Source organism: Lethenteron reissneri, chromosome 18, assembly GCF_015708825.2.
Source record: "Lethenteron reissneri isolate LAM-NWPU_2019-01 chromosome 18, ASM1570882v1, whole genome shotgun sequence".
NCBI classification, from domain to species: domain Eukaryota; kingdom Metazoa; phylum Chordata; class Hyperoartia; order Petromyzontiformes; family Petromyzontidae; genus Lethenteron; species Lethenteron reissneri.
In genome coordinates this window covers 9443825-9467801 of record NC_083796.1, presented here as the reverse complement: position 1 = coordinate 9467801, position 23977 = coordinate 9443825, and the positions used below count along the sequence as shown (strand labels likewise).

General features: G+C 41.8%; 1 long non-coding RNA gene across 2 annotated transcripts in view; it reads left to right on the top strand.

The window, feature by feature from the left end:
• Positions 1-22607, top strand: part of LOC133343846 (uncharacterized) — a 60055-nt gene extending 37448 nt beyond the window's left edge. The window contains exons 2-4 of one of the 2 annotated variants that reach the window (XR_009755287.1): positions 7294-9013; positions 16861-17111; positions 22258-22607. This is a non-coding gene — a long non-coding RNA (uncharacterized LOC133343846). Of the gene's footprint in view, positions 1-7293; positions 9014-16828; positions 17112-22257 lie in introns of both variants that reach the window. The other variant, XR_009755286.1, reaches the window with a different exon arrangement.
• Positions 22608-23977: the final 1370 nt, after the last annotated feature.

Here is a 23977-nt window from a genome sequence, read left to right as displayed (position 1 = left end):
CGTATTGGCTTTTTATTTGATACACTCAACGTGTTGTTCCAACTGGTCGGGTCCGAGCAATGTTTTCCCATTTTCTTCTTTTTTGTTCACGCTAACACTTCAGTCTGCCAACAGCTGCAAACTCTTTAAACATGTTTCAAATTTGCGAGCTGAGTTCACTGTTTCTGGCAACCGCACGTGTGGAGTAGGACAGCCCAGGCGAACACCTGGATCTTTTTTTTTGCTGCTGCTGTTGTTGTTGCTGCTGCTGCTGCTATGTGTTGTCATAGGGGAGTGTGGCAATTAAAAGTAATTGTTGCCTGATGCAGGCAACACAATACGGAGCCTGTGCCGCAGAGGGATCGCCGCTATGCACGAGCCAGTGAACGTGTCTTTGGATTCACCAAGCTAATGTGTAGTTTCTAACAATGTAATAAACAACGCTGGTCAAATCAGATGTGTTCTTTGAACATTTTAAGTCGGTTTTTCCTCTCCGCCCCCGCGTAGCGGCAGTAGCCCGGCGCCTACGCAATTGAGAAAGTTAAGGGGGAAATGATGGAGAGATGAAACAGAAAGTTTTGTGGTTATTCTTCTTTTTTTTTCCTCCAGGAAGGAGCAAAAAGACATCTTCTTCTTTTCTCGAGCTTGTTAGTAGCTCGAGAGGGCTTAAAGTTTATGCTGACTTAGTGCAATTCATCCTGAGGGTATAGGTGAAAACGTATGACGAATGCTAGCATTTCAACTTTATTGCTTAAACAAAATAATAAAAACCCGAAGAAGCAAAGACCAGCCTACAGCACTTGGCAATGATTGTTAGCTGATTATCAGGGTGCAATCAGGCACGAGGACTGTGAGCAACACTTGATTCGCCGCCTGTTTAGCATACGAGAGAGGGGATATTGGCTATTATAATGCCAACACATTGGACCTATCAAGGAAATGATAAGAACTGTAAAGTATTCTGTTTGGTCTCTTTTTTAAGGGAGTGTGAACTGGATACATACATCGGTACAGAATATATGGTAATGTGTGTTTCCTACCCACCATTGCAAGTCGAACATCACCAAAAACGTTCAGAATCATAAGAAAATGGCTAACAGATTTTCAGTTGTACGCCTTCTGGTGTCATCTGGTCCAACACCATTGGAGACTAGGCTCTAAGGAAAGCTGTCTCGGGTGTGGACCAATCAACTTCAAGGACAGTGCATATTATTATCATCATCATCATCAGAGTTGTTTCTTTTTGTTTGCATTTTGACTACTTGTATTGTGGTTATTGCAAACATGATGACTTGTATAAAGGTGTCAGTTTTGTACCAGTTTAAAGGGTAAAAACCTACTACTAGATAAAAAACCCTTACCGACACAAACACGTCGTTGTGTGCCATAAGCTACTTTGCATTTTAACTGAGACGTGGCCGCAGACAAACGATTCGCTGGAATTGTCGCGCAGTGTTTTTTTGCGAGAACCTGTGTAGTTGGGCGGCCATTAGTGAAAGGTCCGTGCAGAGGAAGGAATGCCAGAGAGGATGTTCCAACGAGTCTGAATAAACACTGCGCAGAATTCCCGCTAACAAACAGCCCAGGCGGGTTATCGGATTTCTCTCTCCTGTGACTCTCCCATGTCCAGTAACAGATGCAAACAAAACACGAGGCCATTTTTGCGAGATTTTACGAACCAAGAATGCTCGGCCGCACACATTGTGTAGCCTTATGTTACGGTTTATGCGTTTGTGCCGCAGGCAATTGCAGAGCACCCAACTCCAACCGACATTTTGAACTGTCGTCTTATATTCTGATTGCTCTGCTGATTGCCAAGATGATAAGCGTTCTGCCAAAGCACAAACTGGGGTTTCGTTGCGTTTCTAAGAATCATTTGGAACATCGTGCAAATTCGGTACTAGAAAGCGCATCATTTGTCGAATTTTAGATTGACTATTTTAGAAAGGCACTCTTTATATGTTAATGCGCTGGCATAAAATACGTCAGTTCGTCGATCGACAGGTCAGATTTGGTGAGGTCAAGTGTTCGTGCCCCCAACTCTTCCAAGATGTCTGGCCAGGATGGAAGAGTAGGCCAAATGCCCTCTAGAGCGTCTCTCTAAAGCTCCTGCTAGCGGAAGCCCTTCTGCCAGCAGTGGCGTGAGCATACAATTGCAGGGCTGCACCTTTACCCTTAGCGACATCACATTGATATCTCGCTTCTTGACTGATGTGAGTCCGCTTGTAGTGTTCGTGTATGTGAATGTATGTGTGTGCGCGCCCGTGCGAGTGTTTGTGCGGGGAGCGTGACACTGCTCAAACACACCTGGAAACCCGAGTTTGATTCCCAGCTGTAGATACCGTCAGTGTGGCACATGGTATTTGAACTTGTCCTGGGCCTCCTCTAGGTTGACTTAGGCTTAAATGAGCACTTGGTGCAAGTGTATGAACATCATCATCGGGGAGACAACGTTGAGCTTCAGCACCTGCACGATGCCTGCTTTAGGAGGTGCTTGCTCACAGCATTTGACCTGGCAGTCTATAAGGTGATACAGATGACCGTTGTATTTGTGAGCATGGATATGTATGTGGGGAGTGGTGGTGCAGCGGTTAGCGCGTTGTGCTACGAACCTGGCGACCCGAGTTCCATTCCCGCTCACGGCCAACACCGGTAACGATTATCTGAACCGGTCCTGGGCCTCCGCTGGGTCGACTCAGCCTCAAATTATAACCTGGTGCGGTGCGTAAAAACATCTCCACTAGGGAGACAAAGGCGGTCGGGCGTGTTGCTGGCCACCCCACCTCCTCATGTCGTGCCGGCCTTCATAGGTGCTCGCTAACAGCACTTGCAGCGAGAATCTATTCAGGATATATGCAGGGATCTTCGTCTTTGTGTCCGTGTCTATGCACGTGCAGGGCTCGGTGATTATTGTAATGCATAAAAAATATATTTAATCACAAAAATACTTAAACTTCAGCTCTGTACAACCTCCATCCTGGATCCCAAGGCCTAAATCCAGCCCCACTAGGTCACTTTGCAAATACCAGCAGTAAGCATTTGCTCTCTCGGCACGGCATGCAATAGTTGGCGACGATTACTCGGCTAGGGTGGCTGTGGCCAGATTAGGCCCGCGGTCAGGAGATTAGTGCACTGTTCTGTACAATTTAACTTGTAAGCTGGATAAACACCCGACAGTCCATCTGCAAGGCATTAAGACTGAGTTCTGTGTACATTGAGGCAATGACATGGGAGCTGTTTGTGTTGTTTTAGTTTTGGCTGAATTTTACAATAAATTCTCTCAGCCACGGGCATTTTTGTAACAGCTCACTAATGCTGTGCGACGTTTTTTATTAACTTATGAAATGAACATTGAAACATTTTATTTGATTACACTCGCCAGTCAGTGCACAACACATGGGAGCAAATCATTGTTGAACCGAGCTGCTAGCCAACGGAAGATTGCGAGTTTAAATCCTCGTTGGGAGTTGGTTCAGCCCACAAATCTAATTGGGGGGTCGATAAAATAGTTACCACTTTGTGGAACAAGTAAACAATGGATGTCATGTGGATAGACTTGCCCTCAACATAATAATGTGGCATTTCCACCACTGGGACTGTGAGCAGGCGGTGAGCACCCCTCGGTGCTCATTTGAGGTCAAATCACTTCGACTTTTTGTTAAACAAAAAAAATCCCACATCTTTAAGCTTAACACTGAGGAAAGTCAGCCAGATATTGCATTGAAATATTGTTCGTCAAATTACAGTACAACGCAATACAATGTCCAGTCCAATGACCTATTGAGCACTTCTTGGAGAAAGGGGAGAAAACACGTTTAAATAACCAATTGGCTAATTAGGACAATTTCCAGAGTTTGCCGATATATCCTGGTCCAATCCCTTAAGCAAATGAGAAACAAAAACAAATTGTGATGATCAAGAATCGTGGAGATTTTTTTCCATTTTGCCATAACATTACAGGTTAATATTTGTGTCTGCCAAATGATAATATGGCACCATTAAAAATAACTTAAGTCATGCATAATTCCTTGTAGCTCAGTGCAGGCTAGGTAACACAGCAGCTTGGCATACAGTTGTCGGATATTGAGGCAAGGATGCTTTAAGGGAACATATGACTTCAGAGTTATTAACAGTGACAGGAGCCTTCTGTTAAATATTATATATGAAATACAGTATTACAGTTAAGCAGTACTTTTGGCACAAGCAAATGATTGAAACATCAGGTATGAAATCTCCAACGAATGTTCATGCACCAGTTCCCCAGATTTATATGCCCTAGCATCAGGTGACATCTCTTGGCCAGGGGCCAAACTGAGTCATGAGATCTGTAGCCAGCGTGCTGCAATGGTGGGAATACACAGCTGTTTACTATTGTTATAACCAGTTCGCCTTCCCTGTCCCCGGGGCAGCTGACACCAGCTGCCCGTCTCGTCGTGTATCGATGACATTGCGGTTCCGGTACCTTCCGTGTGACTTGCATGAAGTTCTGATGACGCAATATAATCTTCTTGTTTCTTTCGGTAAAGTCACGTAGAAGGGAAATAATAAAATAATGAAAATAAAACATTATGAAATAATTCTCACGACGTTTCGGCCACAACGCAAGCAGCCGTCCTCGGGTGAAGAGCGGGTCTGTCGGAAAGACGGCGTCATTCAGAAACGTCGTGAGAATTATTTTATTGTGTTTTATTTGTATTATTTTGTTATTTCCCTTCTACGTGACTTTACCGAAAGAACCAAGAAGATGAATCCCTGCAGTCACGAAAGCTTTAAATCGAGATGCAATATAAATTACGAATTGCCACGAGGCTAAATGTATTGGGACGGATTTTCATAATTTAGGGCCCTTTGTCAAGCCACTGCTAGATTCCGGCTTTCATATGAGGTGGAGGGGTTACCATACTTCACCACACTGGTCAGTGTGGGTCAGTGAAGGTGGGGGGCAGCCAAGGTCGGTCAAGATATCGCTCGCTGCTAAGAACCGTACCACCACTCCAGCCAGGTTGCCTTGAATAATTATTAATAAATTGACGAATTTTGACTTGAAACTTTCGTGACTGCAGGAATTCATATTCTTGGTTCTTTCGGTAAAGTATTTTTTTTCTATCTACGTGACTTTACCGAAAGAACCAAGAAAATTGACGAATGTAATGATGTGCCGGTGGAATTTAAAAGATATTGTAATTTTGCCGATAAACTTGACCCCTTGAACACAATTTATAAAACTAAAAATAAATATAACATGGGGGGATGATGCCCACAATTGGAATATTACAACATTAAAATGCATTGTGCAGTATCACCTTAGAGCGAGTAAAGTTTGACGTTGATTGAACATCGTCCGCGACTGCAATTAACGATGGCTAAATGACGTTGATGAATGCTACTTTTCACAGAAATACTTCCACACAAGAAGGATGGTATCGGCACGAGCACTTAAAACATAAACTCATGTTCGTGTAAACGGCAACAATCATCGGCATTATATTCAACCATTTTATATCCACTGTTTGACGAATCCCCCCCCCTCCCTCGACACGACACTGTCGGCTATAATCACAGTACCTTGATGCCACAATGCATCTCACTCCTGCGTATCAACTGACGCTATTGCTCGATCTCCTTGGTGGTTATCCTCTTGGGCATGTTTACTCCTTTTGGCTGCCGTTCTACCACCAGCCTTGTCAAGTGGCGACCGTCGATTCGAGTGATGGGTCTAAGTCCAAGCCCACTTCTTGAAATCAATTGCCTCTGCTTTGCATTTGTCCCCTGTTCCATGCGCTGTTCTTTCTGTCGCTTTGTGTAATCCTGTAACCGTATTTATATTTTTACGCCTGTTTTTAATTTGTGCCTAAGGACTATTGTTTATCTTGTTGCAGTGTCCTAGCAGGAGTTGTTGTTGGTTTTGGTCTTTTTGTTCGTTTGCACGTTCCCAACATGCAATGTCCCGTAACTGCCACCATTGCTGACAGTCTTGGGCTCTGGTTATCCTTGTAACAAAGCTGCTGAGCTCAATAGGCATTACCAGCTGAGATCAAGTCTGAGTTTTAATTCAATTTCTCTATGCATCTTTGGCACATTTTTCATATTTTCTTCCACTTGTTTTGACATTGTCAACGTTTCAGACCCAATATGCACTGATTGAAAACGTTTTATTTAGGTGCACCAGTATGCTGCTTTTCATAGTCAAATAAAAATTTACAGAAGTATTCCATCATGATCTTGTGTGCTTGTTTATTTTATATATTTGATCCTAATGTGCTTTTATTTATTTATTATTTGCCCAGGTATTTCGCTCTATTTTAATGCAGTGTCCCTCCAACAATTAGTTTTACTTTGTTGAGCAAACATGCTGTTTAACATACTTTTAGTTTTTTCGTTAAAGTCACGTAGGTAAAAAATTAAATTAAAATTAATAAAAATAAAATAATAAAAATCACGACGCTTTGGAAGCAACACAAGTCTCCCTCATCGTCGTGATTTTTATTATTTTTTTTTTATAAATTTTTATTTTATTTTTTACCTACGTAACTTTACCGAAAAAACTAAGAGTATGAATCCTTACAGTCGCGAAAGCTTCAAATCTAGAAAATTCTGTTTAACAACATTGTATATAATGATTTAAAAAACCCCAATCGACAAATACACATCACATCATAAAATACTGTCAAATGTAGCACTATGCCAGCTACACATCGGACACTACCGTTTAACACTGGGTGAAGGGGTAAATGTAATGAAACACTACCTACAGTTTACTGCGTTTTTCAAGGTTGTGGAGAGAGCTCTTGAAGACAATGGGAATCTGTCAACTCGATTTGGAGCCTGGACCCAGCATTCTGAGCCATGAATGTGGATTTCTCAACGTGACCTCGGTGGGCCAATGTGATCTAAAAGATACAGCGAGTTGGTCTTAGGGAACATTGTGTGGAATTCTGTCAAAGGACATTCATTGCATGGACACACATAACTCATGCCAGCAACATCATGTGCGTCGTATATAAAAGGTTTAAAAAATAATGTGCAACTACAGATTCGCACAAAGCCGAATGTTGTATTCGAGCTGGCTGAATTTGAGTGAATGTTCTGCACCCAGTGCACTTGTGCCATGGCATGTGCCCTTAAGCCCTGACACGGATTCTTAGAATTGGCCAATACAATCTCTTATAAGCAACTTTTTTTTTTTAAATCAAGGCAGACGGTTGTGGCATTTAATAATCCACTATTATCCAAGATACTGTTTCCTTTTTTGTAGTTGTAAAATGAAAAGCAAATATATTGTTCTGCCCCTTTACCATTTCTTGCCTCTTGCAGAACCTTAAAGAGCGACTGCTGTTGTCTGCTCGGAATTTTCTCAACAAGTATTCTTGCCGATATCACTCGGAGATAAGTATAACTGTTTTATTCCACTGTCAATCAGAGGTGCTAAAGGATTCACTTAATTTGTGGCAAATTAAAAAATGCGACCTATACATTGAACACTAACACATTCCCCAAACATAATTAAACGTCACCGAAAATATGCAGAATTTGTCTTCCGTGACGTTTAATTGGATTGTTTTACTTCCCATGTGCAGGCAATGTCTTTAAAATAATCCACGAGTGAAAACCCTCCCCCACACCCTGACGAACTCGATCAATTAAAAATATATGGGAAAGGTATATTACATTAAATAAATACGCAAATAAATTGTGTTAATACTCTAATGTTTTATGATTGTCACATGCACTTCAACGTACACTAAGTTAAGAAATTTGTTAAAGGGAAACCATTTTTCTATTTTTTTTAGTTCAATAAATTAACACTACCCGCTTGTCGTCCGACCATATCAAAGCTGACAGGTATTAAAGGATGCATGTTCTGCAAAGTGCCATGTGGGTTAAACCAGAATTAATTATTTCCCACAAGATGTATTACATGTCGCTCTTAAGGAAATAAGGAAGCACCAGTACACGATTGCCAAAAAAGTCAAATGAATGGGCCTTTGAACTCGAGGCAGGCGCAGCAGTTTATACAATTGTGCTTAGGAAATGGAGCTCATGCTACATCACTCTTACAAATAAACAGCGCCAGTTGTTGGCTAATGGGGCTAAAAACGCACTCCAATTATAGAAACGTATGGGTACAATGCACCAACAGTGGTGATGCCACTGATTGCCAAGACTGCTTGAACATAATGTTTGTTTGTTTTCTTTATTTAGTATTTATTGTTGTAATATTCGTGCTAAGAGTTTCCTAATGGCCTAGAATGAACCACACACACACACACATATACGTCCAATAAATCTGGATGCATCTCTGTTACGCTTTTTGTTACTTCCTACTTTTTTTGTTGCAGACGTCAATCGAAGTTTTGTGATGCTAAATCGTACGTTGTTGCAGATTAAACATGCTCGCATAAAATGCTTAAAACAAGACAGAAGTATTGGCTGCCGAAGCATAAAGTAACCCGTAAGGTCTTTGGAAGTCACAAAAGCTTTTTTTTGTGGTCAGAGACAAAGCCAGTATGAAAGGGGCTCATAGTCAGCCACCGGTGGCCTTCACTCAGCTTTTAGCAAACAGGCAGAGGCACTGGCTTTGCGGGGAGGGATATCATATTACCACCAGCTGCAAATCACAAGGTGGGCATTTGCCACAAACACACATGGGTGGTCAACAAATACATCCCTGATGCCGAGGCAGTTTTCTTCTCCCATTATCTCACAACAATGTCGCGTAGGACAATCTGTAAATGCGTCCTGGTGTATTGCTTGATTGTAGAGGAGACTTTTACAACGCGGTGTGTGTTTTTTTAGAAAACAAGATACATCGTATTCAACCAAATTCTGTTTCACACCACTCAGGTCTCACACCAACTGCCAATGGACAGCCTCCATCATCATGAGTGGCAAGGGAAAGAGATTGCTCCACATGCTTCCACTCTGGCCAGATGGTTTGAAGAGGATGCGAGACCTACCATTTACTCCACCACAAGCAGTCTGGCAATAACAGATGAAGAAACCTGGCCTCGGTCTCAATAGCCTTGATCTGGAGGTCTGGATTCCGTTTGCCAATGCATACACAAATGCCCTTCCTGTGTTAGCGTGCTCACAGTACTTTATGAGCAACTTAAACTGACCTTAAGAAGATGGATACGTTCATTTTTAGCAACAGCACCTTTAAGATGCTTTGCCAAAGGGAGTGGCCTCGCTTTGCTTCAGCTGGTTAATCTGGTAATAACTCGAACCAGGTCAGGTAATCAGATAATTGTCGGTAATACTAGACCCATGCTGGAGATAATGGTCACTCCCTCGAGAATATCTTAGGAACGCTTTCCAGAGACTGTGTTTGCAATCAGACAATATCCTGCAGAAATAAGCCTCTAATTGTCATTAACGCGACTGAAACAGAAAAACAACCCGCCAACAGTGTCCGTTTAATAGTTTCGCAAAGAGACACCTGTGGTGTGTGTTTTCGGAAGTTTTGTTAGCATACCTAGCATCTTTATTATTATTCCTGGTTCTTTCGGTAAAGTCACGTAGAAGGGAATTTTATTTTATTTTACTTTGATTTGTATAACATTTTCTATTTTATTTTAATTTATTTTTATTTATTTTATTATGTTTATTTTTATTATTTCCCTTCTACGTGACTTTACCGAAAGAGCCAAGAATATGAATCCCTGCAGTCACGAAAGCTTTAAATCGAAATTTTTACCTCGCATTCTCAAGCGTGTTTATCATTCAATTATTTCCAGCAGAAATAAGGAGAAGTTGACTTTACAGTTCTCAGAATACCGAATATAGGTCAAAACAACTGTTATTGTTCTAGATTTGAAGCTTTCGTGACTGCAAGGATTCATATTCTTAGGTTTTTTCGGTAAAGTCACGTAGGTAAAACATTAAAATTTATAAAAGTAAAATAAAATAAAAAATCACGACGTTTCGAAGGCAACACAAGCTTCCGTCTTCAGGTGGAACCGTCACAGCCTCATTCACTTGATACAGCTGTCGTGCTGTGACGGTTCCACCTGAAGACGGAAGCTTGTGTTGCCTCCGAAACGTCGTGATTTTTATTTTATTTTACTTTTATTAATTTTAATGTTTTACCTACGTGACTTTACCGAAAAAACCTAAGAATATGTTATTGTTCTATTGTAAGTTAGACCCCTCTTTATTATTTTGATAATTCACTACAATATTTATATCACACGAAGCATTGTTAACGGTCTTAAATTATGATAACAAATGTGTCAATAGCACTGCTCTCGAAGGAAAAAAAATGTATGTTAGGCGGCATTCCATAGCCGTCACCCTCCTTCGTGGACAAAATGTATCATACTGCAGGTGATGTTTTAGGTAATGGCCCTTTAACCTCTTAGGGCAGCGGTATTGACAAATGTGTTGAATTTGTGTTAATTGTGCGTGTGCACCACTGCCAATGCACTATCACAATTTTTCGATTTAAAGCTTTCGTGACTGCAGGGATTCATCTTCTTGGTTCTTTCGGTAAAGTCACGTAGAATGGAAATAATAGAGTCTGAATGACAGATCTGTTCTCCACCTGAGGATGGCTACTTGCGTTGTGGCCGATAATGTTTTATTTTTATTATTTTATTATTTCCATTCTACGTGACTTTACCGAAATAACCAAGAATATATCACAATTTTGTTGTTGTCAAATTATAAATGTTTTTGTATTTGATATTGCTTTTCACTATAGGTTAGCTTCTGAGAATATGTTTACCCTTTTTTCTGGCAACAAAACAGGTGTTAAGATGTTAAAACACCAAACTGAAACCTTTTAAAAGGAATTATGTTTGCATTAACCACAATACTTGCGGTCACAATGCAAACAAAAAACGTACTCTGATAATGTATGCATTGTCTTTGAAACTGATTGGTCCACACCAGAGACAGCTTTCTTTGGAGCCTCGTCTCAACAGGTATTAGACCAAAGGACACAGCACAAAGACAAGCAAGGGGAAAACCTATTCTCATAATTTGGTACTGGCAAAGGAGGTCCCATGATGAGGTTAGCTTCTGTTAACAATACACTATCCAATACATAATATCACGTGTGCATTTGGAATGCATGTACCGTTGCGTATGAATCACGCATCTTGTCGGATTGTCAAATTAAGTTGTGAAGGCGATGGAGTTATCCTGACTGATGAATTGTTCGACATGAACCACATTTAGGGTCACCAACGCAGCCGTGTGACTCGTGCAACATGTCCTGTATCATGTTTACACCAATCATGCGGTACAATGACACAGTTTACTGGCATTGATTGCCACACAGCATCACTGCTCCGTGATAAACGAGAACTGTTTTCTCAACAACACCGAATCCTTTCTAAAAGCAGTGGAAGTGCATTTTGTGCATTCAAATTTATATACACTTTGGATTTATACCGTACGTAGCTGGTCCCGGTGGTGTTTTATGGGATTATGCCAACCATTCACTTGCATGTCACTGCGTATGTCTTTCTACTGCAGTTATACAGCAACAAGCTTGTCTATCCGTCGGTATATGCTTAGCATTAAGTTTCGTAACTTTTTTCTCTTACAGCAGCTAATACATAGCGAATGCATCTCCACCTTTTTCCACGTGAAAAAAACAAACATTGCAACATAACCATGACAATACAACGTCACGTGTCTGCCTCACTCGGGATCGAGGTGTAGGCGGGAACTGTGAAAAGTGCCTTCATGGCCCCTTTACTCATCTTCATGCAAAAATGAGTTGATAGCACAAGCGAATTGGACCCACAAATGATGGGCTTTGCGGATAAGATGGTTGCCAAAAACACAAGAGTTTTGCGATATTAAATATCATTTTGTTGAGGAGCATTGCTCCAAATTAAGGTTGCGTTGTATCTGTGCAGAATTTGCGCGTTCGAGTGTTTTTTGCGACGAGGGTGGCGATTTATCATTCCCAGGCATGAAACCTGTCCCGGGATTCAGGGTGTCCAGAAATAGACACGTATTCGTGCATAATTGGTTCCAAGGCTCGCTGTTCCTGGAACGCCTGTACACCTTGGACATTCTGAAGCCATATTCTTTGGGTCTTTCGGTAAAGTCACGTAGATAAAACAATAAAATAATGAAAATAAAAATAAAAATATTTTAATTATTATTTATTATTATTATTATTTTTTAGTCACTTTCTTTTCATTTTCATTTTTATTATTTTATTGTTCTATCTACGTGACTTTCCCGAAAGACCCAACGAATATGAATTCCTGCAGTCACGAATGCTTTAAGTCAAGATTCTGAAGCCAGTCACCTGTCATCCTGTGCCTGATGGCAACGGCAGCTCAGGCAGCAGTGGGAGGGGTGCACACGGCAACTATTTCCTCCAAGACTCCCAGTGCACGTCCGGCTGTTCAGCACTCTCTTCTTTACCTTTGTGTGCGTGTGTCTGTGTTGTTTTTTTTTAAAGAAACATTAGCACGTCATTTGTCTTCACTTCTTTCGACTTGCAATGAAGAATCGCCTTATAATTCCTACCCATGCATGTTTTTTTTTTCGTCGTGAAAGTTTCAGCCATAACGCGGCCGGTCCCGTTTTGTATTTTATCCAGGATGTGCTGCGAGTTTTAATGCGTCTCCCATTCAAAATACCCTTATCATTGTTTGACACATTTATTTTTAATTGAGGCTGCCTTAAAAGTGTGCAGAAGTAAACAAAGAAAATAAATGCGTTTCAAAAAAAGTCCATAAATAAAATAGAAATCCTGGCAGTGGGCTGGTTTTCCCCACTCAATTATAATGAATAAAAATGTGCGAATTTGTGATTATTTTTCCCCAATTGTCAAACCTCTAAATATAAGTGGCGTGGGAATAGATTGTGCGATGCTCTTTCTTGAAGAGAAAATTGCTACATTTTAAAATAAAAACTAGTTTCAGAATGTTTTTGTTGCAATCTGCTTGCCTCTATTTTTTATTGATGCCAAATATAAATTGTCCTGTAGCGGAGGTGAGATGTTGTGAAAATTGGCAATAAATGTGATAACCGTAGCCGAACAACGCAAGACCACCCACAATTCTTTGCAAGCACCTTTAACTTTCTTCTTACAATTATTTACTGCCAGCTCATCCGAACGAAAAAAACAAAACATACCTCCTCACCTCTTCGCACGGAAGTAAACAATGTTGCTCAACAACTCTGTTTAACGTACATACGCAATTGACACCTCCGTCCGATGCGTTTTCAAGTACGTTGATGCCTTTTGATACGTGTAGAAAAAAAATACTACCCCCAGTGCTTTGTAACAAGAGGCGCTGAGATCGCTGTGTTTGACCAACAAAACACACGAGGGACTTGCATGTCGAATATGCCCTTGTATTGTCTGTCCCGTCTCTTCAGTGTCCGCTTAATCACGTGACGCTTACCCTCGGGTTTCAATGCGAGTTCACAGCTCAAACTGCAGTCACAGAACCGGACACCTGACACAAGATTCTCCCCTCATTGTGTCTGTAAAATTGACACAATGTCAGTTATTGTGAACTATATTGGATTTTAACGAGTTGGCTCACTTGATAATGGCACGGCTGAAAAGAATGCTTTTAAGTGGCCATTCCCACCTCGCCACTGGGATAATGTTAGCAGATGTATTGCACAGCTCCGCCTGTAGTAAAATGCACTTCTGGCAAACGAATGGTGCTTTGACTGCCATAAATGTGGAAGTCATTCTGGATTTATTTTAATGAGCTGGCTCAAGTCACTACTTTGTGTAAGAGTTGTTAGCTGTTATCCAACGACTCAAAACTCTGAACTCATCGATTCAGTTCGAAAGCATCACGATTTACAATTTATTAAGAGCTTATATGCTGTCATTTAATGTTACCTCTGCATTTCCCCTATGTAAACGATAAATAATTAGTTTTACTTATATTCTCCACCACGATGCTAATGATTCTTTAGAGTTAACACTTAATAATGTAAATTCTTCAAAAAATGTAATAGTGACTGTAAAGAACAATTCATAAACAATCTGCATGGACACAACGGTAAATAAATGTTCATATCAGATTCACAATGCTGTGAATCTGAAATGACCAGTAAACTATCTGTGACTTGCCAACTAAAATAAATGAATAAATAGGCTGACTATTCTGGGAGTTCATTTGGAAAGGCCTGGCCCCTGTGCAGGATCGCGAGCCGATGTAAGGAGGCAATCACTCCCAAAGGGGGTCGGTATTTCCTATCCCACTAACTAGCAAGGCACAGGCACATGCTCGGTATGTATGAATGTATCATACGCATATTGATTTGTCGGAAAGATGTTTGTCATTCCGCAAATATATCGCGACGACGAAAAGTAGTACAAGAGAAATCGATACAACGTAGGTTTGTCTGCAAACTTTACCTTTTTGAAAATGTAAGTATTTTTTTTTCTTAAAAGAGGGCGTGAAATGAGCTGAACAGTTGGGAAAATGTCTTCAAAGAGACACCTGTCTCTGGATGGCTAAATGAGAATGTTTCTCGAGAATTACCATCACAAAAATACCTTTTGATTGATTGAAAGATGTTTACTCTTTGGTTCTTTCGGTAAAGTAACATAGAAAATCAAATCAAATAGTAATAGAAGACGACGTTTCGGTTGTAACACAAGCAGCCATCATCAGGTAAGAATGAATGATACACATGCATGTGGGTCTGTCTATGTTGTTTCCGTGTCTGTGTTTTATCATTCATTCTTAGCTGATGATGGCTGCTTGTGTTGCAACCGAAACGTCGTTTTCTATTATTATTTTATTTTATTTTCTACGTCGTTGGGTATGAATCAAGATGAAGAGCCAGTGAAGACTGAAGGCCAGCGAGCTAGACCTGAAACTCCCCTGACTCGCCGTTCTTGTAAGGGCCGAGCATGGCAAGCCAGTGGTGCGACCTCAGAGCAGCGAGGTCTGATGTCCTTGTAAGGGCCAAACTCGTGTGGCTGAGGGTCAGAACCTGCGCCGAAGCTGGGCCAGGCTAGCGAGCCTACATTTGGGGAAGGTCTGGGATAGAGAGAAGTAGGGAGTTAACGGGGAGCGTTAGCTGGGGAACTCTTCCTCTAATAGACCGGGTGAAGAGGCCGATACCTCTTCGAGTGTTAGAGTCGTTACTCTGCTGTACTGAATTAAATTGTAATAAATACGTGTTGCCTCCATCAACTTCTCCTGCGTCACCTACGCAGTCACGAAAGCTTCGAATCTAGTCTGAAAGATGTTTGTTTTCAGCATCATCATGGAAGATGTTTAAGTGTCATTCAACTTTCAATGTGACCGTGATGGAGATACAGAGGCCAACAACACTGCCAAAGCTAGTTTAAGGATATGTTTTAAATGAAATAAGTAAATCTGCGGCCCTGGAATTTCTTCCTAACAGCACTGCTGGTGGAAGGGTTTCCATTCGAGGGAGCTCTCGAGAGGGATCTCTAGAGGGTATATTTGGTCTACTATCCCACACAGGCCAAATATCAGGGAAGACGTGGGAGTAGTCCCACATTTACCCTACCACTACACGTGACCTGCCAATTAACTAATTGTGCTCTACCCATTTATACTGCTGGGTGGATATGGGGGGAGATTTAATAAACTTGCACCATTGTTTCAACTGCTGCATAAAGAGATTGAACCAGTGACCTCCGTAGAGCTAAGCATTACACCACAGCAGCATTGAAATGGTTTCATATTAATTAGTTGAATACCAATGACTATTCAACCAATACAGCTAACACATTGTCTGCAATAGGTTGATGTGAACGTGTTGGCACTTTTATTATTATTATTGTTACTAGTATTGGCAGGATCACAGCATTTGTATTGTTTTGCATTGTACTCATCGTTCCCAAGATATCGACTAATATTGTGTATGGATGTTTATGAAAGACAAAACCAAATATTTTAACCGTTGTCGTTGATCTAAGAGAGCCTCACTGGAATCTTAACATTGTTTTTCAGGAGGGATGTTTGGCCAATTGAATGAGAAATTGCTCTCGCGAGGAATGTTGGTGGTGTATTTGCAAATCATCCTTTATCTTTTAACCCATAAACACGTGGGTCAGGAAAATTACCTCGTGGCGAAAAGCATTTGTCAAACCGCATTACCTAAAAGTACACCTGGTGGCACCTCCGATTTCCCGCACCTCCGATGGCTACGTACGATGCGAAAGAAGTGCATAGCTTGAGGCAAGCGCCGTGGTAATGTCACCGCAATTGAATTGGATAGATTCTCTCTTAAAGACGAAAGGGGCCAGATGCCATGTTCTCACAACCGCTGAAATCTGCGCAAGCTCCATTCTCACACGGGGGCCATGTTCCCATGGCAGCCGTATCAGGTTAACCCAACCCCAAGCGACCTCGTCATTCGGACTCTTGGGCATGGTTATCTTACCATGCCACAAGCTTGGAGCTGGGCATCCAGAACTCTCCGTGACGCCATGGGGTCAACGCGTAAGAGACAAGCACACTCAACTAAAACACTATTTCATTTTATTTTACCAGGTAAGGTCCACTGACCAATTTAGTTCTTTTTTTTTCAGAAGCGACCTGGTCACAAATGATAGCTCAAGGAAGTGGCTTATAATGTGGAAATGTATAGCAGCCAAATACTCTTAACGCACGTAGAACATGCAAACTACAAATATACATCAGGCGTCAGGGTCGGGATTGAACCCACGACCTCCTGCATACCAGGCGAGGTAGTTAACATCTCAGGCCCCACACGGTGACGTCACTCCCTAGTTGAACTCTGCCTGCCGTGTTTGTGTTGAAATTACACGGTGGAAAATGACAAAAATAAATAGATTTTAACTTGCAGTTATCTAATCTAACGCACGATTGCATTAAACTTTGTTTCAAACAAACTCTATTTACAGATTGCTTCCGGACTCCCTCCCTGTGTTCACAGGGAGTAGAGAGAGAGGGGGAGGGTGGAGGTGGCGAAGATACGAGCAGTAGGGGGCTGGGCTGATGGATCCCAATGGCTCAAAGAATGTCGGGACACAGGCCTGGGTCCATGCTGCTAATCCTGGGCCAGAAAAGGGACAATTCCTGGGCGAGCAAAGCCAGCTTTCCAGTGTTTGCATACACGAGGCAAAAAGAGGTGAAAATCACAAGAACCAATTGACATGAACGTGAACAGCAGGATCCGTGGAGCAGGTGTGTATTCATCTTCTTGGTTCTTTTGGTAAAGTCACGTATAAGGGAAGTAATAAAATAATAAAATAATAATTAAAAATAAAAATAAAACATAATAAAATTATATAATATAAATATATAATAAAATAAAATTATAAAATAATATTATTAAATTATATAATAAAGTATAATAAAGTATAATAAAATAAAATCATAATAAAGGTGTGTATTATAGCCTGCTGGGCCTTGCACAGATTGCACAATACCAACGAGGACCTCGGTTCTGGCTTTAGCGAGGTTTGTGATCCAGGTATGTCGTCTGTTCTCATCGCCACAGCTTTCCCAGTTCCAGCTCATTAGAGACTTGACAAAACCCGTTGTGTCGGCTCAGATTTGGAACTGGTTGGAGTGGGGGGGGGTGTGAGCGGAGCGGAGGGGGAGGTGGGGTGCTAAATGGGCCCAGAGTTAGCCACGCGTGACCTGCCGCTGCAGGCGAGCATGGATACTCACAGGTGGAAACTGGGGATTCTGTTTCAGCAATGACTGACGCAGGTGCCGACATTCCAATAACAGACAGCGGCAGCAGCCTCTCCGGCAGGCACAGCAGAAAGTTCGCATTGCCTTCGAAAGTGCTGATGGCCAGCAAATTGCCTGTACGCATAATAACATTGCATGTGATCATTATGACTGCGCCTGCCGACTTCCCACACCTATATATATTCATCTGCTGGCACAACAAAGCATACCCAATTAAAGCCATGGACATTAAATATAATGAAGGAGACGATATGAAATAAAGTTGCACATATAGAGGACTGATTAATACAGACTTTTTTTTATTACAATAAAATGCCTTGGGGCATTTTCTTCCATGTGTACCTGTACACAGCTTGCACAACTAATGACGATATACCCAAATGCTAAAATGCATTCATTTGCTGGTCCTCATCGACACTTTACAGTGTGCTTGAGCAACCAGGCCCAAGACGGAGCACGATACATACACATGACATTGATAGGTTTGACCTTTCTATCATTGGCCAACATTATGCTTATCCAAATCTCTTTCTTAAGACCATGCTTTACATATCACTTTTGACATTTCTGCCGAATGTGCCCTAGAGCTCAACACTTCGACAATGTCAAGTGAAACAAAAATCAACAGTGGCCTAAAGTTAAGGGGAAAAAAAACCTTGACCATTTACCTTTCATAAATACAACCGGCTGGCACGTTTACGAAACCCAACCACAATGCATTGTTAAACAGTAATGCACAAACAGAAATGCTTAGAGGTTTAGTCTTTATAATGTGATGCCCTTTGGAGCACTATTTGCAGTTATGATTTCGAAGTAAAGCACACGAATGCAATGTGTGGCTGACCTAGATTTTTTTGGGAGGGGGGGGGAGCATGAGGCATAATTAACTGTTTGATGATGGACAAAAAGCGAAAATTGTGTTTAAATTTAAAAAAGTACATCTAATCTAGTTCACAGCCTTTACTTGTTTTTGTATTCCTTGTACTTTTTTTTTTCAATAGTGCATACGATCACATCCAAACCGGTTTAGTGGGAACAATTCAGGACGTCAGTCACGAGGGAATATGATCTGCCAAAACAAGCTGCAGAAATCCCCACCCCACCACGCCCCACCTGACCCTCACTCCCACCCACTCAGCTGCCTTACTCTGACAGCGCTGCCAATACTCCCACAAACCTCCCCCGTCGTCTTCGCGGTGCCGCTAATGCACTACCTGCCCACAGTCTCAGCAGCACCGCCACTGGCATCACGCCGTCGGCTAGAATTCTTGTTTCTCAGAAAACGCTACACACACACACAAAATGCCACTGTGCATGACTGCTGACGAAAGGCCGCTAAATTCGCAAATGAACATTTTGTTCTCAAGTTTCCTAACTTTTGGGGATTTTTTCGCAGGTGCCGGTAATGTAACTCAACAAAGTCATGGAAGCCAAAAAGTGACGAAATTATATAAAATAACCCACACCTATACTTTGATGGTGGGGGTTTTTTTTCTTTCGTTGAACTCCTTTCCTTGTGAGTTGATGTCATGTGTTTCAGAGAGATTCAAAGTGCAAACTGTGAACGTGACGGCATACTTAGGGCAAGGGTTTGAATTACTTAAATAGGGGAATAAAATTTAATCTTGGGAATGAAAAAAAAGTAAACATTTAGTGCAGCAAATTTCAAACAGGGCAGGTCTATATATATACTTTTTTTTTAAACATTAGCACTTTTCATAACTTTAAACCCTGACAGAGCAGCTATAAATACTGGACAATGCTTGAATATGGATTATGGATTAAGGATGTTGGCAGGATTAAAGATTTTGGCATTTCCTGTTGAAATCCTTGATGCCAAAAGAAGCTGGTAAATTTAAAGCCCGGCTTCTTTCTGAGATTGATTTTACGTGTGTGTGTGTTTTTATGCTGCACACCTGCTCTCTGACATTTAACCCTCAATAATCCCATGCGGGGTGGAGTGGCAGTGGTTAGCGCGCCGTGGTATGAACCCAGCGATCTTAGTCCAAGTCCCAGCAACGGCTAACATCGGTGGCGGTGGGAAATTTGAACCAGTCCAGGATCTAGCCCCCCTCTAGCCCCCCTCATCCTTTTAACCTTCAGCAATCCACGCCAGCATTTGAATCAGAGGGCAGTGCAATAAAACAGCTTGTTGTATTGTACGTTTATGCTCGCCTATCTATGCTCATTGCCATCACCAAACCAACACGATGTGGTGAAGTATGGTAAATCAACGTTCCCTTAGAATTGGCACAACGCGACAAATAATGTGATGATTGTTTAACTTTTATTATATCACACTCCTGTCATTCTTCGAACAAAACATGCATTGAGGGTTTTATGTAATACCAAAATAATGAATCAGATATACCCTTCATTAGCTCATGATTATTATCATTATCATCTTATCCATTGTCGCTGTCATCAGCAATATGTATTAAAAAACAAAACATTGTTATCAATTTTATTACAATAACCAGAGATGCGTTTACAGTGGCGTTATGTAAAACTAAATTGTAAAGTTATTAAGTTAAACATGACCATGAAAGGGATGGGTTTATCGAGGCACATACATTCCTTGTGCACATATGAACGAGCTCGCTAAGGCTATTGCCAATACAACAGTATTGTGGGAGATGATCTGATATTGGAGTGATTAATCACTGGGGGAGATACATGCTTAGCCCCAGTTTTAAAATAACCATAATCATTCATTCTCAATCCACTGTTGGAGGAATGCCTCCACATTGACGTAAATTGCTTAAAGCCTGTAGTCCATCACTCACATTCACACAGACTTAAATTTTAAATAAGCCACACCATAATTGAATGGCATACTCGGCTGCATATAACAAATAACCGTGATGCTTTATAGAGACTCATGTTGTTCACGGGTTCTCCTATCCTGTCTCGTTTTGTACCGTCTCATACATTTTGTTTTATTTCTACTCTGTCTTCATGAACGCCATCTTAGTAATTGTGCCTATCTCAATTAAACGGTCTAATTTTCATTGTATATATAATTTGTAGGGTCTACTCCACTGCCTGCCTAGTTCGTACTGTAAATGTATACTGTGTATCCAATTCGTACTGTCTGTCTTGCTTGGTTGATATTTGGCAAACAAAATGTCCCTGTTTGACCGGCACAGTCCCCGATGCTCGAACGGCTGTCCTGTAGTCACGAAGCTCTTGTAAAAAAATTGTTTGGATTTTGTCCTGGATACGTATCTGGATTAATGTATGACTCATCATATGGGTGAGAGGTTGGGCTACCTGAGTAATGGGTGTCTCTATGTATACTCTTAGTTCTTTCGGTAAAGTCACGTAGGTAAAAAATGAAATTAAAATGATTTTTATTTTATTTTATTTTTATTATTTTTTATTACATTTTTTAGCTACGTGACTTTACCGAAAGAACTAAGAGTATGAATCCTTGCAGTCACGAAAGCTTCAAATCTAGAATTGTCTCTATGTATGTTGAACTTCGTTCGCACCCTACGTAGCCAATCGTGCTAGTCGGAGGTGCAGGGGGGAATAGCAAACTAAGCACAGGGCGTGTGGTCAGGAGGTTGAGGTCAACATGTGGCACGTGGGCAACATGGAAGACTTTGCCGATTTTTAAATCCTTTACATTAAGTTCGCTTGCTTGCTTGCGTGCTTGCTTGCTTGCTTACGACCGTGCAAATCTTTCAGTCGTTTTTTAACCCACTTCCCGTGATCCAATCGAGCTGACATTTTGCACACAGACTCGTTGTGCGTGACAATTAATTTTCGTGGAAAAAAAGCCAAAAATTTTACACTTCGATTTAAAGCTTTCGTGACTGCAGGGATTCATCTTCTTGGTTCTTTCGGTAAAGTCACGTAGTATGGCTCACAGGGCTATACCTAATAAATGAATTTAAACTGAAAAAAATTAACCCGTAAAAACAAAGTGTTTCACTATATATCCTTTATATGCGTGTTCAATGGGCCACAACCCAGCCCACATTTGTCTTTGAAACGGGCGGCTAGAGTCCTCTCGTCCTCTGGCTTGAGATGGATGCCATCTACGGGTCAGATGATTGTCTGCCACCATTAAGCAATTGGTAATTAAATATAATTTTTTCTTCCTAAAAGGTGTACAATTTTGGAAAAATTTTTTTCACGAAAATACATTGTCACGCACAACGAGCCTTTGTGCAAAATGTCAACTCGATTGGAGCACGGGAAGTGGGTTAAAAAACGACCTAAAGATTTGCACGGTCGTAAGCAAGCAAGCAAGCAAGTGAACTTAATATAAAGGATTTAAAAACGGTGTGGGTAGGGCTAGTGATTGAGTGGGTGTGTCTATGTAACATTGGGTGGGGCTGACAGAGGAAAGGGACTTCCGGTTCACTATACGTTCCAGTTGAGACTCCCAGAAATTGTGTCGTCAGTCTTGTTTGCACTATCTCATTTGCATCGTCTGCCTTGGATTGTTTGAATCGCGTTTTGTCTGTCTCCTGTGTCTTGTCCGTCCTGTCTGTACCGTGTGGTTTGCAGTTCTCAAGTCCGCTTGCATAAACTCTGTTTCATTTTGCATTCTGAATTGCGCTATCTGCCTCGCCTTGTTCTGCCTGTCCTAAGTTTACTGTGTCTTGTTTTTTCACAGCGGGTTTCGGCCAGCCATCGAACAAAGACGGTCACCGCATCGCGCACTTTCAGATGCCCATCTGCGGCCGTCTGGAACGCTGTTCCTTCCGATATTAGGAAGTCACTGGAGCTATGCACTTTTAAACTGTCTAGATTGACAACTTTTTTTTCGAACTGCTTTATTATGTTTAGTTTGTTGTCTTTCTCCTGCACATCTGATTAGCACAGTTGGCTACGTTCAGTGCGGAAGAAGTTCAACATATATACTTACATTGGTTAGCACTGCTTGTCTTGTTTCCATTGCCTGTCTCATATGTATCGTCTCACTTGTACTGACTGTCACATTTACATTCCCCCCCCCCCCCCCCCCCCCCCACAATTTTACTCCAACCTCAGCTTCCTGCCTGCCATCTCCCTCCTCAACTTCTGCTCCCACGTGGCATCATCTTGGATTGATTGTAACTTATTCCAGGTAAACGTTGCCAAAAAACTAAGGTATTCGTCATCGGCAAAAAGCCCTCACTCAGGAAAGACTCCAGTCTGAGTGTTTACCTCCGAAGCTCTGACATTAAAGTGTGGTTGCCACTGATCCCGGGCTCTCATGCATTTCTGTCGTATCTCATCTCCACCCATTCTCTGGCCTCATTCAATATTTCATCTACAAATTCCAGACGATCCAAGAAACTGCTGCCAGACTCCTCACCTGTACCCGTAAACGAGACTACATCACCCCCCATTCTCCACCCTCTACTCTGGTTAAGTCCAATCTTGGATCCACTTAAAAACTGTCCTCACCTTCTTTACGATCCTCCATGGACCCAGCCCTGTCGAGCCCTCCTCCCTCGTCTCACTGCGCTGCAATCCACGCTCTCTGCTCCCGCATCCAATAGTTTCCGTCAAAAAACCTCAGTCAACCTTTGCACAGTGGGAAGTTGTTCATTCTCCTTTGTTGCCACCCATAGTCTGGAACTTAATTCTCCCAGAACATCTGCGCTGGGCCCCCTGTTCCATTCCAGCCTCAAGACCTTCCTCTTTGTGCCGCTGTCGTACCACTGTACCGCCTTTCTCTGTGCAATAAACATCCCCACTGTTTCTGTACAGCGTCCTGCGATGCGGTCTCATTTAGACGTCGCTATGTAAGTCCGCATTGTGTTGCGTTGTAAGTGTCCTTTGCTGGGGGGGGGGAGGGGCTCAGCCTTACATTCACTTTCGCTGTTGAGTTAAACTGGAATGTTCATGATTAACATGTCACCTGAACAGACTTTAACACATGCGATGCGTTCCACTTAGCGCACCTTTCTCTGCTAATGACAAGGTATTAGCATGCTTTAATTACTGCAGTTACGTTAAAGAAAGAGCATGCCAGTCAAAATGCCACTGGAACCACGTGTTTTACATCAACGTGCTCTTTAGTTATACCTTGCAGACGAGGTTAGGAGTTTTGTACCCTTCACAAGCAACTGGATGGATATAAAAGAAGAAACATTGAGTACATGTGCAGTGAGTTCTCAGGGAGACAGACGACGTAGTTGAGGCACACTCTTTTATTTAACCTAAAGGCGGTAACAATACTTGAAGGGGTAACGGCCCCTTCACCCGTACTCAATGGGAAACACCCCTAGCACTATTCCCTGACTCTCCTATTCCCAGTCCTCCGCTAAGAGTGCCATGGGAGGCTATCTGATCCGGCCATGGTCAAGCACGGATCCCGGCACCCAGCTAACCAGGCCGTGCTCTTA